At 38.4% G+C, this 13155-nt stretch overlaps 1 long non-coding RNA gene across 1 annotated transcript; it reads right to left on the reverse strand.

Moving 5' to 3' along the window:
- Window positions 1–337: 337 nt before the first annotated feature.
- LOC135447052 (uncharacterized) lies at window positions 338–8846 on the reverse strand. Its single transcript, XR_010439987.1, has 3 exons — window positions 8724–8846; window positions 2304–2414; window positions 338–559 (listed from the first exon to the last, which is right to left on the reverse strand). It is a non-coding gene; the product is annotated as an uncharacterized LOC135447052 (long non-coding RNA).
- Between the last annotated feature and the right edge of the window lie 4309 nt (window positions 8847–13155).

Here is a 13155-nt window from a genome sequence, read left to right on the forward strand (position 1 = left end):
ATGGACACCTTGAACTCAAAACTGAATCCTCATGGACCTTGGGTTGAGGTTCCTGGGATTTCTGCCCAATGAATTGTTAATGGCACCTACAAGTCCCTGCTCAGCTTAGCTTAGTTCAGTTTGTCTGTTAGAGGATGGACTAAACTACTGACAGCCCAGGTTCTGACTACCCAGATTTATAATTTAGCAGTAGCAGGAAAGATCTAGAGCCAAGATTGCAATCAACAACAAAATACAAATTCAAAAAGAAATGAGAAAGAAAAAGCAGACTACATTATTTTTCAGGGCTTTTCAACCTTCCTCTCATACTCACAAAACCAAAACTAAGAGAAACCAGTCAGAATTCAAGGTTTTGAGGGCGCTGGTCTGTGCTCTATCCCACAGCACAATAACCCACAACAGAAGGCTTCAGTTGGGCAGATTCACTGAGCACAGCAGCTCAGCACAGGTGGCTCTTCAAACAGACCCACCCTGGGGAAAGCACACTTGGAGCGCTGCACACCAACACAGTGATGGCTTTCAGGGCCCACATCAAGGCTTACAGAAGCTCTCCTGTGACCTGAGGACAACGAGAGATCCCGGGTTTGTTGTTGCTGAAATGGCTCCCGAGGTATATTAAAAAGTGGATTTTTTTCCCAGCCCCGTGCTCGAGGAAGAAGTTGAGATTCCTCAGATCTAGTTTTCAAGGTTGTTTACTTTCTATTATCTATTACATTCTTTCTCTGACCTGCTGAGGTCTGTCTGGCAGGTTGGGTTGAGGCACACTGACCATCCTTGGGGCAGTGTTATTTTTTATACTAAAAACTAAGTGTACTTTATTTACAATAATTATCCAATATCTATCACCTATGTTAGACAGTCTGTCTCTATCCTAAACCAATCCAGAAGTGCCACTATCACAGCAGAAAATGGAGGACAAGAAGAAGGAGAATGACAAGACATGCCCAGATTCCTCCATCTTGCCTCTTGAACCCCCATTCTAAATCCCCAAAATTCTACTTTTTCATCCTGTGATAAATTCACTAACATTCTACTCAAACACTCGTGGCTTGTAACTCTTCACACAAAGTTGGTAATTGTTTCCATGGGTTAAAATTGAAGGCAAAGTGGTTTTGACTCCATGCCAAGGTCTCTGAGCCCCCTGCCAGGGTCTCCAGGGCAGCCAGAGGAATGTCCTGGGTTCCAACAAGAGAGACACCAAAAAGCCTCTCATGAAATTGCTTTTAAATGATCAGTTTTCAGCAGGGCTGCTCTCATTCCTTAAAAATCATGAATATAGGAAGAAAATCTCCTAGGCATTGCGTATATTACAACCATTTCCATGTTTAATGGACTCATTTTCCACATAGAGCTGGTAACCAAAAAAGCAAAGCAAACCAAAACCCCAATAGCAAATAACATGAGTAACAATTTTGTTAAACTGCAGATAGGTCAATAGCAGTTTTCTACACTCCTGTTTTGGGGGATTGTAATTCTGTTCTAAACAAATATTTAAAATCACACCAGTTCTACATCTGTCTTTTGTACTTTTATTATTATTGTGCCTTGTTGACTTGGTGATCTTTGAAGTATTTTCCAGCCTTAACAATTCTATAAAATGTTTTATCAAAATGCTTAATATGTAAGCAGCTTTGATATTTAGCCCAGTTGCACAACACTCTCTAAGAAGTACATCTGAAATCACCACCAAATCAATTTTGCAGTTAACACTTAACAGCCCTCTCCTGGGTAAAAGGGAAGGTACAAGAGATTCAATTCAATTCAATTCAATTCAATTCAATTCAATTCAATTCAATTCAATTCAATTCAATTCAATTCAATTCAATTTATTTCAATTCAATAAATTTCTTATGCCAAATGTAAAATAAATCCTGAGAGCAACACAATTGATTCAGACTTGGCACTTTTCAGGATTAAGGTCACTTTTGCCTTGTCAAAGGGAATCTTTAAGTTCAGCTCCGCTCCTTCTAGACTGAGCACTGCAGATGCTGTGCCAAAATAGGTGCTGCTACCCCCAGAGAGTGGGAAATCAGTGGGAAATCTGCAAAGGTTGAAGGACCTTCTCTGGGGTTGTTATTGAAGATGTAACTATGAAAAGTCTAGGACTGCATCTCGGTTTAAGTAGACAGTGCCTCTTAAAACCATTAAACCAAACAACAACAACAAACCCAATCCAAAACCAAGCAGAAAAAAAAAATCCCCAAGAATTTATTCAAGTCACTTAACAGCAGACATCAGGGCTCATGAAAAAGTCTGAAAGTGCAAACTACAGAGGAATAATAACAGAAGAGTTACTGACTTACTTAATCTGGTGTTTATTTCGTTCCATGTGAGAATGGAGTTATGGAATGGATTTACTATGGAAGTAAGTGTGATATTACAGACAGGGCACAAGTAACAGCCAGCCCAAAGTGCTGGAAAAAAGGAACCTGTAGGTTAGAGACTGTGAAAAAGGCACAAAACTCAAAGCACACCATGATCCCATCCAATGCAGGAGTCCTGGCACAATGACATGAACAGCATTTATAGATAACAAAGCTCTGCTGCAGTTTTGCACCAGAATTGATGAATTTTACACTAGTATTTATGAATGGAGCTGCTAAGGTGTCCTGTTGCAGTGTAACCACGGCTTAAACATTAACAAAGAGTATTTCTGATGTCTGAAGTGATGCAAGATAATTCCAGCAAAATGCTGTCAAGTGCTGATGAGAATAAACCATTCTGAAAAATTAAACAGTATTATAGATACTCAACCCAAAGCAAGCACCAGTAGATACCAATCTAGCCAGTTCAGATTTAATTAAAATCAGTTTAAAAATTATGTGAGACAGTATCACCCCAGGAGTGGGGCCCCAACAAGGAATGACAAACTGGGTATCAAAATGCTGCTGAGTGGCATGGAGGGCCATTAGTTTCCAATATAGGAATTAATTTTCCAATTAAAACTTCATTTTCATGACATACAATGGGCCTGGTGACTCATGTTTTAAAGATTCTGTATGCTGTGGTGTAAGTCATCCAAAAAAGTTCAATATTCTACTGTCACTGATTTATGCAGCTTAACCCCTTCAACAGAGGAGTGAGAGATGGACACAATAACTTGAGTTGATTCACGCAAGAAAATGCAGTGATTAAGTTCTGACCATTAGATAAAAGCCCTTCTTGCACACAAAATACATGAATTGCCAGTGTTTGTAGCAGAAAAGGCATTTACAGAGGAAAATTGCAATTTGCTCAAGTGTACTGAACTGTAAAAACAGCTACCTAGAGAAAGATAGAAGGAACAATATTCTCTACTAAAAAACTCCCACTGAGTTATAAAAAGGCCAATTGCAGTTAGGCACAAGTCTGTGAAATGTTACTATCATGGGCAGTATTCACTCTATTTCAATTTGCATTACTTGTCACTGGAAAACATGTATTTGTTTCAAAGAGAGACTTCTTGATATGAATTAAGGACAGTACTTTCTGTGTATTTTCCTTGGATTAGCAGTGAAATGCACAGCCTTCTTGGCAGACATAACCCACCCAAGTGCACACTACAAAAACACCCTAATGTAAAATTTAAAATGAGGTTTAGTTCACCTTTTTCTTGCTGACCAGTGTACTGAAAAGATTGGATTATAGGGAGTAACAGTCTGGTTGGCCAAGTAACATCTACTGTGCCTCCTGAAGCAATCCTGAACCCTGCTGTGACCTTGTCCTCAATATTTTACAGTAGCTGATGAATTGCACAGAAATATAATCTAGGGACAGCTTCAAGTATTACCCTTTGTTATTACAAGATCCATTTTCAATCCTCAGTGTTGTAAAAAGGCTGTCAGGACTTAAGATTGTTTCTTCTTTGTAAATTCATCATATTTTAGTTCTCTTTTCATATTACTGTCTTTTCTCTTGCTCGTTAAGTCAATTTCCCACCTCTTAACAATGTAGTGCCTCTGTTTGTGCTCGATCTTTGCCAATATAAAATTAAGCTGCTACAGCCAAGTCAGCAGTGATGAGTGCAGAGCTACAACAATCTCACCTCAGTATAACCCTTGTAGTGCTGTAAAAACCCAATGATTCATTAGTCCCAAGAGAGAAACAGCCTCAGAAATAAAGACACAGAATTCAAAACATTTGTGTTTGTTTAGGAACTTGTGGAAACCCAGGGCACCACAGGGAATATTTCTGTGTCTGCTCTGGGGTGCCCTGACCCCCAGGGCAGCACTGACTTTCACCCTCATCCATGGAGAAAGTTTCCCAGACTTCAAGATAGACTGGAATCCACAAAAATGTGAAATAGATTATAGAGAGCAGTGTAGGTGTGTCACTTGGTGAGAAATTGAGGTTTTGGGATTTTTAGTATGTTGTGGATGGCAGCAAGATGGAGGGCACAGGGTGTCATCCTGGGTTTCTTCTCCATGCTGCTTCTTCCTTCTTCTCCATGGGTTTGGGTGGCATTTTGTAATTGGGTGGGAAAGTCTCCATTGCAGGTCTTTGGGATCAGTTATTGGGTTAAAAGGGAAAATAATTCATGTGTCAGTTCTTAATTGAACAGTTTAGTACTACAAGACCTTGTAACAAGAGATTGTTGGCCATTTTGTGCCTTCTAACGAAAGGCTGCAGAACTCCCAGCAGTGAGACTGTTTTACTGATAAGAAATAATAAACACTTGAGTCCAAACATGAGCTACTGTCTCAAGTGCCTAAAATCCAGACCCAGAAAAACCAACAACTTTTATAAGTTACCAGATCTTTAGGCAAATACATGGTTGCATATAAATAAATAAATAAATAAATGTACATATACGTGTACATATAGCTATCTATATAGACATATATATATCTATCATATATATCTATCCTATCTATCATATATATATTTGTACAGACATATATATACAAATATATATACACACATACATATATATACATATATATACACATATACATATATATATATACACATATATACATACACATATATACACATATATATACACACACACACACACATATATATGTGTGTGTGTGTCTGTATATATATATATATATATAATATATATGTAATACCTGGGCAGGGTATTTCTACGGAGGGGCCATGAACAAGTCTGGCCTTTCTCCTTCTAACTCTGCCTCAAGGCCATTTGTTATACACAAAATTGGCAAAGCATGGGGATATCTATGCTCCCACTGCCTGTGTGCAAGCAGTTCTAGAAATGTTAAGCAAAATTTTAGGGTTTTTTTGCTTTCAGATTCACAAGACATCTTTCCTGGCAATGAAGAAAAACTCATTTAAAAGGCTACCTGACAGTTTGTAACCATGTCATCAGAACCTTTTGAGAGAATCAATCAAAAGCTGTGGCCCTGCAGAACTGCCAAATTGACATTGTCATTTATATGCCTCCAAAATATTTAATGGTGCTGGTGGTGTGAATTTGGAGTGGAACCAATTTCTGGCATTAAGAAATGGTTCACTGCAGAGCAGACCAACTACTGATTGTCACAAAGGTGCAGCTCTTTAATAAAAAGATATTGATAAAAATTCTTATGAAATGTAAGACGAGATTTTAGTTGTTTTTTTTTTTAATAAAAGATACAAACATTCATAACACATGATGAAGTCAACCAATAATTTTCAGTGTTTCTTTCCCTTTATTTTTAGTCTAAACAATTTGTTTGTCAACAGCCAAATGACAGAGGGGAAACCAGATTTCCAGACTGGAGACATGGATCAAGCCCACATCTCCTTTTTACCAGAAACCAGATTTCTGATTGGAGACATGGATCCAGCCCACATCTCCTTTTTACCAGGACCCAATGGCAATATCTCCTCATGTGATTTTTAGTAAATCCTATGGTCTGTCCTTGCCACAGGTTCCTCAGCTGTGTTTTGGAATTTGAACATGCTGTGAGGGTTCATGGCTTGAGAAGTCCACTGACATACCATGGCTACAGCAAATATTAACAGCAGTTTAAGCATCTCAAAGGAATGCATTAATGAAGCAGCAAACAGAAGGAGTTTCTAGAGAACAAATTATGAATCTGATCCCACTGGAATGCTAAGAAGGGCTTGGCAGGTGATTTTAGCACAAGATATTCAGCCTCAGACACTCATGAGATTCCAGGAAGAGAATTGCAAAGATCCCTCCAAGATTTAATTTCACATTCACGGGAAGTGTGGAGCTGTAACAATTCCCTCTGGCTCCTGGGGTGAGAATCCCACTGAACAGATTGTTATTATTATTACTGCATCCCCTGCAGTTATGGCCCTGATTTCAGTTTCACACCACCTGCCTCACCTGTACCATTGGCTTTGCCCCACCATCCTTCCCAAGCACTACAGAAATAATTCTTTTCAGAGGGAACTGGGCTGCAGAAAGCACCTGCCAAAGCTGATTAGACAGAATGGGAGATGAGTGTTCAGGCACCATCCAGGCAGAAAGGGAGAATCCAGCAATAAAACTGGCAACATCTTCCTGTTCTGTCATGCTTCACTTGTGTGCCCAGAAAGTAAATGTGAAATACAGCCTAGACTTCCATGAATGTACTACCTAAAAGCTGTCCTTTAAATAGCAGATATTTGTGCCAAGAAAAACAGAATATTGTTGTTGTTGGATTGTTAAGGCCACAGAAAGCAGATCCTGGAGATTACTGCTACACAGAGTGACATGATTCTTTTCAGTACCAGCTCTCAGCAGCCAAAAAGTATTTCCTGTGATTACTTTAGCTCTTTGATGATTCAAGAACTTAAAGTCTAGGGCAGAGAATCAGTGCCAAAAAGATTTTATCTATCAAAATGCCTGCAAAATGCTAAAAAAGCAAAACACATGCGCACAAAAGTATTCCTTCTGGGGTGTGTAACACTATTTATTTATAGCACTCATCTGAGATATTTGGGCATTTTAATAAAGGGCTGCTTTACGGTCAGACTTAAATTCCAAATGTGCTCCAGAGGCTATGGAGCCCTAACAGAGAAGAAAAAGAGGTGGGAGGAGATGAGAAAAAAGGCTGGAATGTTGGTTTATGGCTCTGCACAGAGACAGGGGACAAGACTTGCTCAACACCCTTAAATACACATTCTCACATGCAGGTACTTTTGTATTTAGGCTTGTAAGTCTGAAATCTGGTTTTCACTTCTGTGCATCTCTGAATCCTGCAAAGGTAGCACGGGAGCTATGAGTTACTGTAGAGGGATGAGTTAAAACTTAATTCTTATGTATGAGTGTAACTTTGATGGACCTTTCAGTATTACCCTAACCAGCAGCACTGGCATAAGCAGCATCACTTTAAATGACTGTTTTCAGTTGGGCTATGAACAGTCTTTGTTTGAATTCACTGGTTTTATCAGAAAACAGGTGTTTCAAACTGCTCAAAGTGCTTGACTCCTTTGAGCAAACAGAGTCAGTGTTTTTGCTGCATCACTGCTCCCTCTGAGTCAATGTTCACCTTAAGTCACACTTGGAGTTCTGCCTCATAATTTAACTTTTTACAATGCCATTTTAAAAGCTCGAGACAGAGGTTTGTAAGGTAATAATTTGATTGGAAACTAATGTTTTAGTGAGTTGGTCTCAGTCTTACAAGTTCTCCAGCTTAAAACAAGCTGTGGATCACTGAAAATTTATTAATTACCAAAAACACACTCAAACTTTATCAAGACTAGTAGACAAAGACTTTCCTAAACACATCCCCTTTTGCTCTCATAAAAATGACTTCTCATTCTTATCTCCAATGTCACTTAAAAATGGCATGAATAAATAGAAAGAAACTGTTATTAAGGCAGAATAAATCATAACAATAAATGCATGCTTGAAAGCCAGCATGCTATTTATTGGTGTAATTTTCTGACTTGTGCATTCTGAGAGGACACAGCACCTAATACATCAGATGAAGTGAAATTAAAAGCAGTCTGAGATAATAGTGAATAACAGTGAAGACAGAACAACTTCATTGTTTCAATGTTTAGACACAGAAATTATGGACATGGAGAAGGCAATGGGAACTTCAGGTTCTCTTAACAAAAAAACCTGAAGCCCTTTAAATAAATAAAAAGAATCAAAGTAACTGAGGTGGATTCTGAAAACCTGAAGCGAAACAAGTTGCCTAATAATAATGAATAATAATGAACTCTTGCTGTGTGAATTGAAAGATAATGATTTGCTTACTGTTTCTCTATTCTCCATTGTGATCTTAGAATCACACCCAGCTTTTAAAAGTTTTTTTTCCTCATTGTTACAGCAATTCCATAAAGCCACTAAAACTTTGATATGAGAACACTTAAGGACATTTTAACATTATTATACTTGCATGCTTTACCACTTCAAAGAAGTTTGAGAATGTCTTTCCAACTTTAAACCTTTGCTGTCTGTTTTCTTACTTTTGCTGCATTAATTGTAGAGGAATCTTTGTAGAATTCCATGTAGGAAAGGCAAGGAAAAAAGTGTTCCTTGGGGGCAATATAAACATGGTAGGAAAAATAGTAACATTAATTAAAATATCAGAAACCAGGTAATTTTAAAAAGTCTGTTCACCCCAGGATTTTCTACCTCTCGATTAAAAAGGAAATGCTCCCAGCTTAAGCCTATTATTAACTTTTCTTTCTCAATACTTCAGGGCAAAGAAGACAGAAAACAGAATAATGGAGTAAAGAAAATGTCTAAGCTAGACAAACCCCTTAAGGCAAAGGCATAAAGTTTCAAGTTCAAGGTACTAAACCCACAAAATGACACAGCCAAACGGTACCTTCAGACGCCAAGAGCAAACTCAGCATTTCAGTGAGAAGTGGGTGGATGTGCATGAATCAGGCACAACAATAACTGCAGCTCCTCAAGAGCAAACGCTGACTCACACCTTTCCCAGTTTGTGAGCCTTCCACAGCCTCACAAGCCACGGCTGTGCAAATCCTTAAAATCAGAGGGTTTTGGGAAAGCTGCAGAAGGCAGCCTCAGAGAGAGCAGGGCTGTGATTGGAGCTAAGCAGCAGCCACGAGATTTGCCAGCAGAAAAGTTATATGAGATGTAGAAAGTGAGGACAGCTAGAACAATGGTCTGTGTATTAGTGCTTGGCTAGAATAACTCCCTAAACTACAGAAAAGTACATCTAGGAAGATATTAGGAAGTTCTAAGCTTCATAATGGAACTCTGTGCATTGTATTTTAAGGTTACAAGCAGGTATTGTATTCAAAATAAGCAGTTTTTAAAAGTGTTTTAACTAAAGTATGTGTATTGGAAAGCAGGGCAACCCCAACGAGGGGAGAGAATTGATGAGGACTCCATGAATATCAGAAGGCCAATTATTACTTTATTATACTATACATACTGTATTATACTATACTATTACTATATTATACTATATCTATTACTTCATTATACTATTATTACTATCAATATTGCTATATTATTACTATATTGTACTATATTATACTGTATTACTTTATTATACTAGATACTAATTATTACTTTATTATACGATATACTGTACTTTATTATACTATACTCTATTATACTCTATTACTTTATTATACAATATACTATATATGCACAGTATATATTATACTATCTATACTATATTATACTATATATAATATTATATTACACTACATATAAACTGAATCTGCACAAGCACCCAACTCCACTGCACTGCCCAGAATCTCATGACTGTCAGCCCACAGTCCTGACACACACACCTGGATTCCATTGTTCAGTGAATCAAAACACTCACACCAAAATCCAATTACCAATTCCCTTTGGGTAAACAATCTTCCATGATGCATTCCACTTGTGAACAGCACAAGAGCAGTAAATGAGATAGGAATTGTTTTTTCTTTCTCTGAGGTTCAGAGAATGTGAATCTCAGAAATATCCTTAGGAAGCTGTGCCTTGCTTTTCTCTGTGAAGAGAAATGAGGCTACATACGTGTGCTTGTAGTGGTTGGGTAAATCTACTGTCAATGCGCTTTTGCTTTGTGTGATTGGTCAAAAAACTTTTGAAGTGAGTTGTAACATTGAGTTCTTTGTCTGCTGCCTGGGATGTGAGCTGCTGGCACCTTCCCATTGTCAGAACCATGGAATGAGGCTGATGCTGGAAAATAAACAGCTGGAGATGTGTCCCACAGCAGCCCTGTCCAGTCTGTGGTTTGCACACAGACCCCTGGCTGGCAATCCTGGGGTTACAAACCCCACCAGGACCCCCTGGCAGCCCCACTGGAGCTGTGCATGCTCCAGCCTGTCCCAGCAGCTCACAGAACAGTCCATCTGCATCACGTGCGCCTCATTAATCCACATTCATTTGTTTCACTCTGCAAGCAGCAAAGGCAGGCGCCTGCAGGCTGTCACTGTCTCAGCTGGCTGCTTGCAGCTCCACATGATGTTAAAACTCCATTGCTTGTCATCACAGGCCATCCATAAAGGGAGGCAAGATGAACAAAAACTTGGATGCTGAGAGTGTTAGATGTGTCAAGCTGCAGGCACAGAGCAGCACTGAAATCCCTTTTGGCTGTGGGCAGCAGGAAGCACGGGCAGTGCAGGAGGAATCAGACAGCAAACATGGAAATTCACTCAGATACCCACAGAAATTCAGCTTAGAAAGGGCAGGCAAAGCTAACAGACTTTAAATCCCCTATCAAGTACACTGGACTGTGGTGTTACAGCTCTGTATTACAAATGAGGAAAGCAGGCTCTACCAGTGAGATTTCCATTTCTGCAGTTAGGTGAAAGACTTTTCTCCAAGGAAACAATATTGTAGTAGCATTAAATTTTCATTTTCTCAGTGAGTTTACTCTCTGAATATATTTTGAGTAATTTTTGTCTTGTTTTCAAAGCTCATGGGAATGCAAAAATTGAAACACCAGACTGGTTTCTGCTTGGAAATGAATGCTGTTAATGCTGGCACTGCATGTTTCCATAAACTAGTTTCATCACTCAAACCTTAAGAATTTCCCCCCACAGGATATTGAAACAAGAGTTAATTTACAAACTTTCATAGGTATCTTTGAACACTACATTAGCTTTAATTTGGCTACAACACAGGACTAAGCCTGTCCTCTGCTTCCCCCTTTCTATCACACCCATGAGAACTGGGCCAGGTTATCAGTGCTGCAGCAGACTGAAATCAGCTATTCTGATTTTATCAGGGAAAAAAAAAAAGAAAAAAAACCCTGCAGTTTTTTAAAGTGTCAAAAGATTTTCATTGAAACCAGGAGCTGAAGCTCAGGACTGCAGAAAACAAGTATTTGATTTTTTGTTTCAGTTTCTGTGAGCATGGTTTGATCCAGCTGTGCTTTACTTCTTGAAATACACCAAAAACTCGACTAGGGTGCAGCAGAAAGCTGATTAAGTCTATGCTGAGTGGTTGATTCCTTCCAAAGAAGAATCCTTAGGATAACAGACTCTTTTCCCTTTCCACACTGGCATGTTTTATTGCTCCTTGTGCCCTATGAACAGAGTCAGAAATACCCTCACTTTGCAGGCTCTCTGGGGCAGGTTAGGACAAGGTTCTTGTCCTTCTGCCCAGCTCCTTTTTGCCATACAAATGCTCCCCTTTGATTGTAAGAGAGCACTTTGTGCTGGGTTATTTCCCAGCCTCCTCCCAGTGCCCTTTAAGAGGGGTTTGTGCAATACTGGGTGAGAAACACGATCAGTAAATTGGTACCCAAACTCTTTCTCCTCTCCAGTGAGTGAATAAGATGTGCTGAAGAAGGGAGAGGGGAAAATGAGTAATTTCTAACATCTGAGAGCTATTTGTGGCGTCTTGAAGAAGAATGCATGACTTTAACTACAGATTGAGTCCATTCCTACAGGCACCAATGGGTTTTAGCTTGCTAACACTGAGTCAAAATAAATTCCTTACACAAAAACAAACAAAAAGAAACATAAATTATAAATTCTTTATCATTTAATCAAATAACACACACATGCTCCAAAGGGAGGATGTGTGTGTTGTGTGATAAAATCATTAAGAATTGTGCCATTGAATCTTTCCAAAGCTGAAAGTTACTGCTGATTTTGCACTGAAGAAAAGGATACCCTCTGTTCTCACAGATTCTCAGACCAGAAAGTGCCCACAAAATGCAGTTCAACACCTCTGTTTGGCAGAGGTATGATCTGACAAACAGAACCAACAATCCTCCCTGTGTCTGCCTCATGACAAAACCTGGACCAGCTCTGCACTAAAAATAAGAGTGTGAGCTACCTCTAAAGGTTAAAACCCACAACCCTCAGACTCCTAAACCCTTGCAATTTCCAGGAGCTCAGAGTGCTCCTGAAGTTGTTAATGTGCCAAAGCAGATTTTGGAGTTCAGAAACATGGCAATTCAATTTAGGAAATATGCGTGAAAATAGGAATTTAAGCCTAAACATAGCAAGGCCGTATTGGAACTTTCCCCAAGTATATTCCTTTGGAGAGCTCTCATACTTTCCTCCAGAAAGCTGTCTGCTTAAAATAGCTGTCAGCTTTCTAAAGGCACTGATTAATTCCACTGGAGTTATTTCTGCCCCCAAGAATACTAATAAACTTAACAGACAATGGGGAAAGCTGCTGCTAATGGATGTCTCACATATTTTAAATAATTCCCACATTTTTGCGTTGCTAAGTGTGTGGGTTTTTTAGTTTTTTTTAACTTGATTTCATTATACAATCTATCAGTCAGTGCTTATAAACCACTGACCAAAGCCATTCAATCACTGCTAGTAATTAGTTAGTAACTGCCTTGTAATTGCCTCAGAGCTAGTAGTACCTGTCTAGTAATTCCCAGTAACTACTAGAGCTAGCAAGTCCCTAGGAACTGCTCAGTAACTGCAAGAAGAGTTGCTCAGTAACTACAAGGAAGAGTCTAACAACATTGCAATAACTTAATAATAATAATAGTAACAATATAATATAATATAATATAATATAATATAATATAACATAACATAATATAACATAATATAATATAATATAATATAATATAATATAATATAATATAATATAATATAATATAATATAACATAACATAATATAACATAACATAATATAATAACAACATAATAATAATATAACACAATAACAATAATATAATAGCAATAACATAATAATATAATAACAATAATATAATAACAATAACATGACAAAATTTCCAACCCAAAATCCAGACAGATCCAAAGCCCAGAATATTCTCCTGCTCAGGCCTTGCTCCA

The sequence above is a fragment of the Zonotrichia leucophrys genome, chromosome 4 (genome assembly GCF_028769735.1).
Source record: "Zonotrichia leucophrys gambelii isolate GWCS_2022_RI chromosome 4, RI_Zleu_2.0, whole genome shotgun sequence".
In the NCBI taxonomy this organism is placed as follows: domain Eukaryota; kingdom Metazoa; phylum Chordata; class Aves; order Passeriformes; family Passerellidae; genus Zonotrichia; species Zonotrichia leucophrys.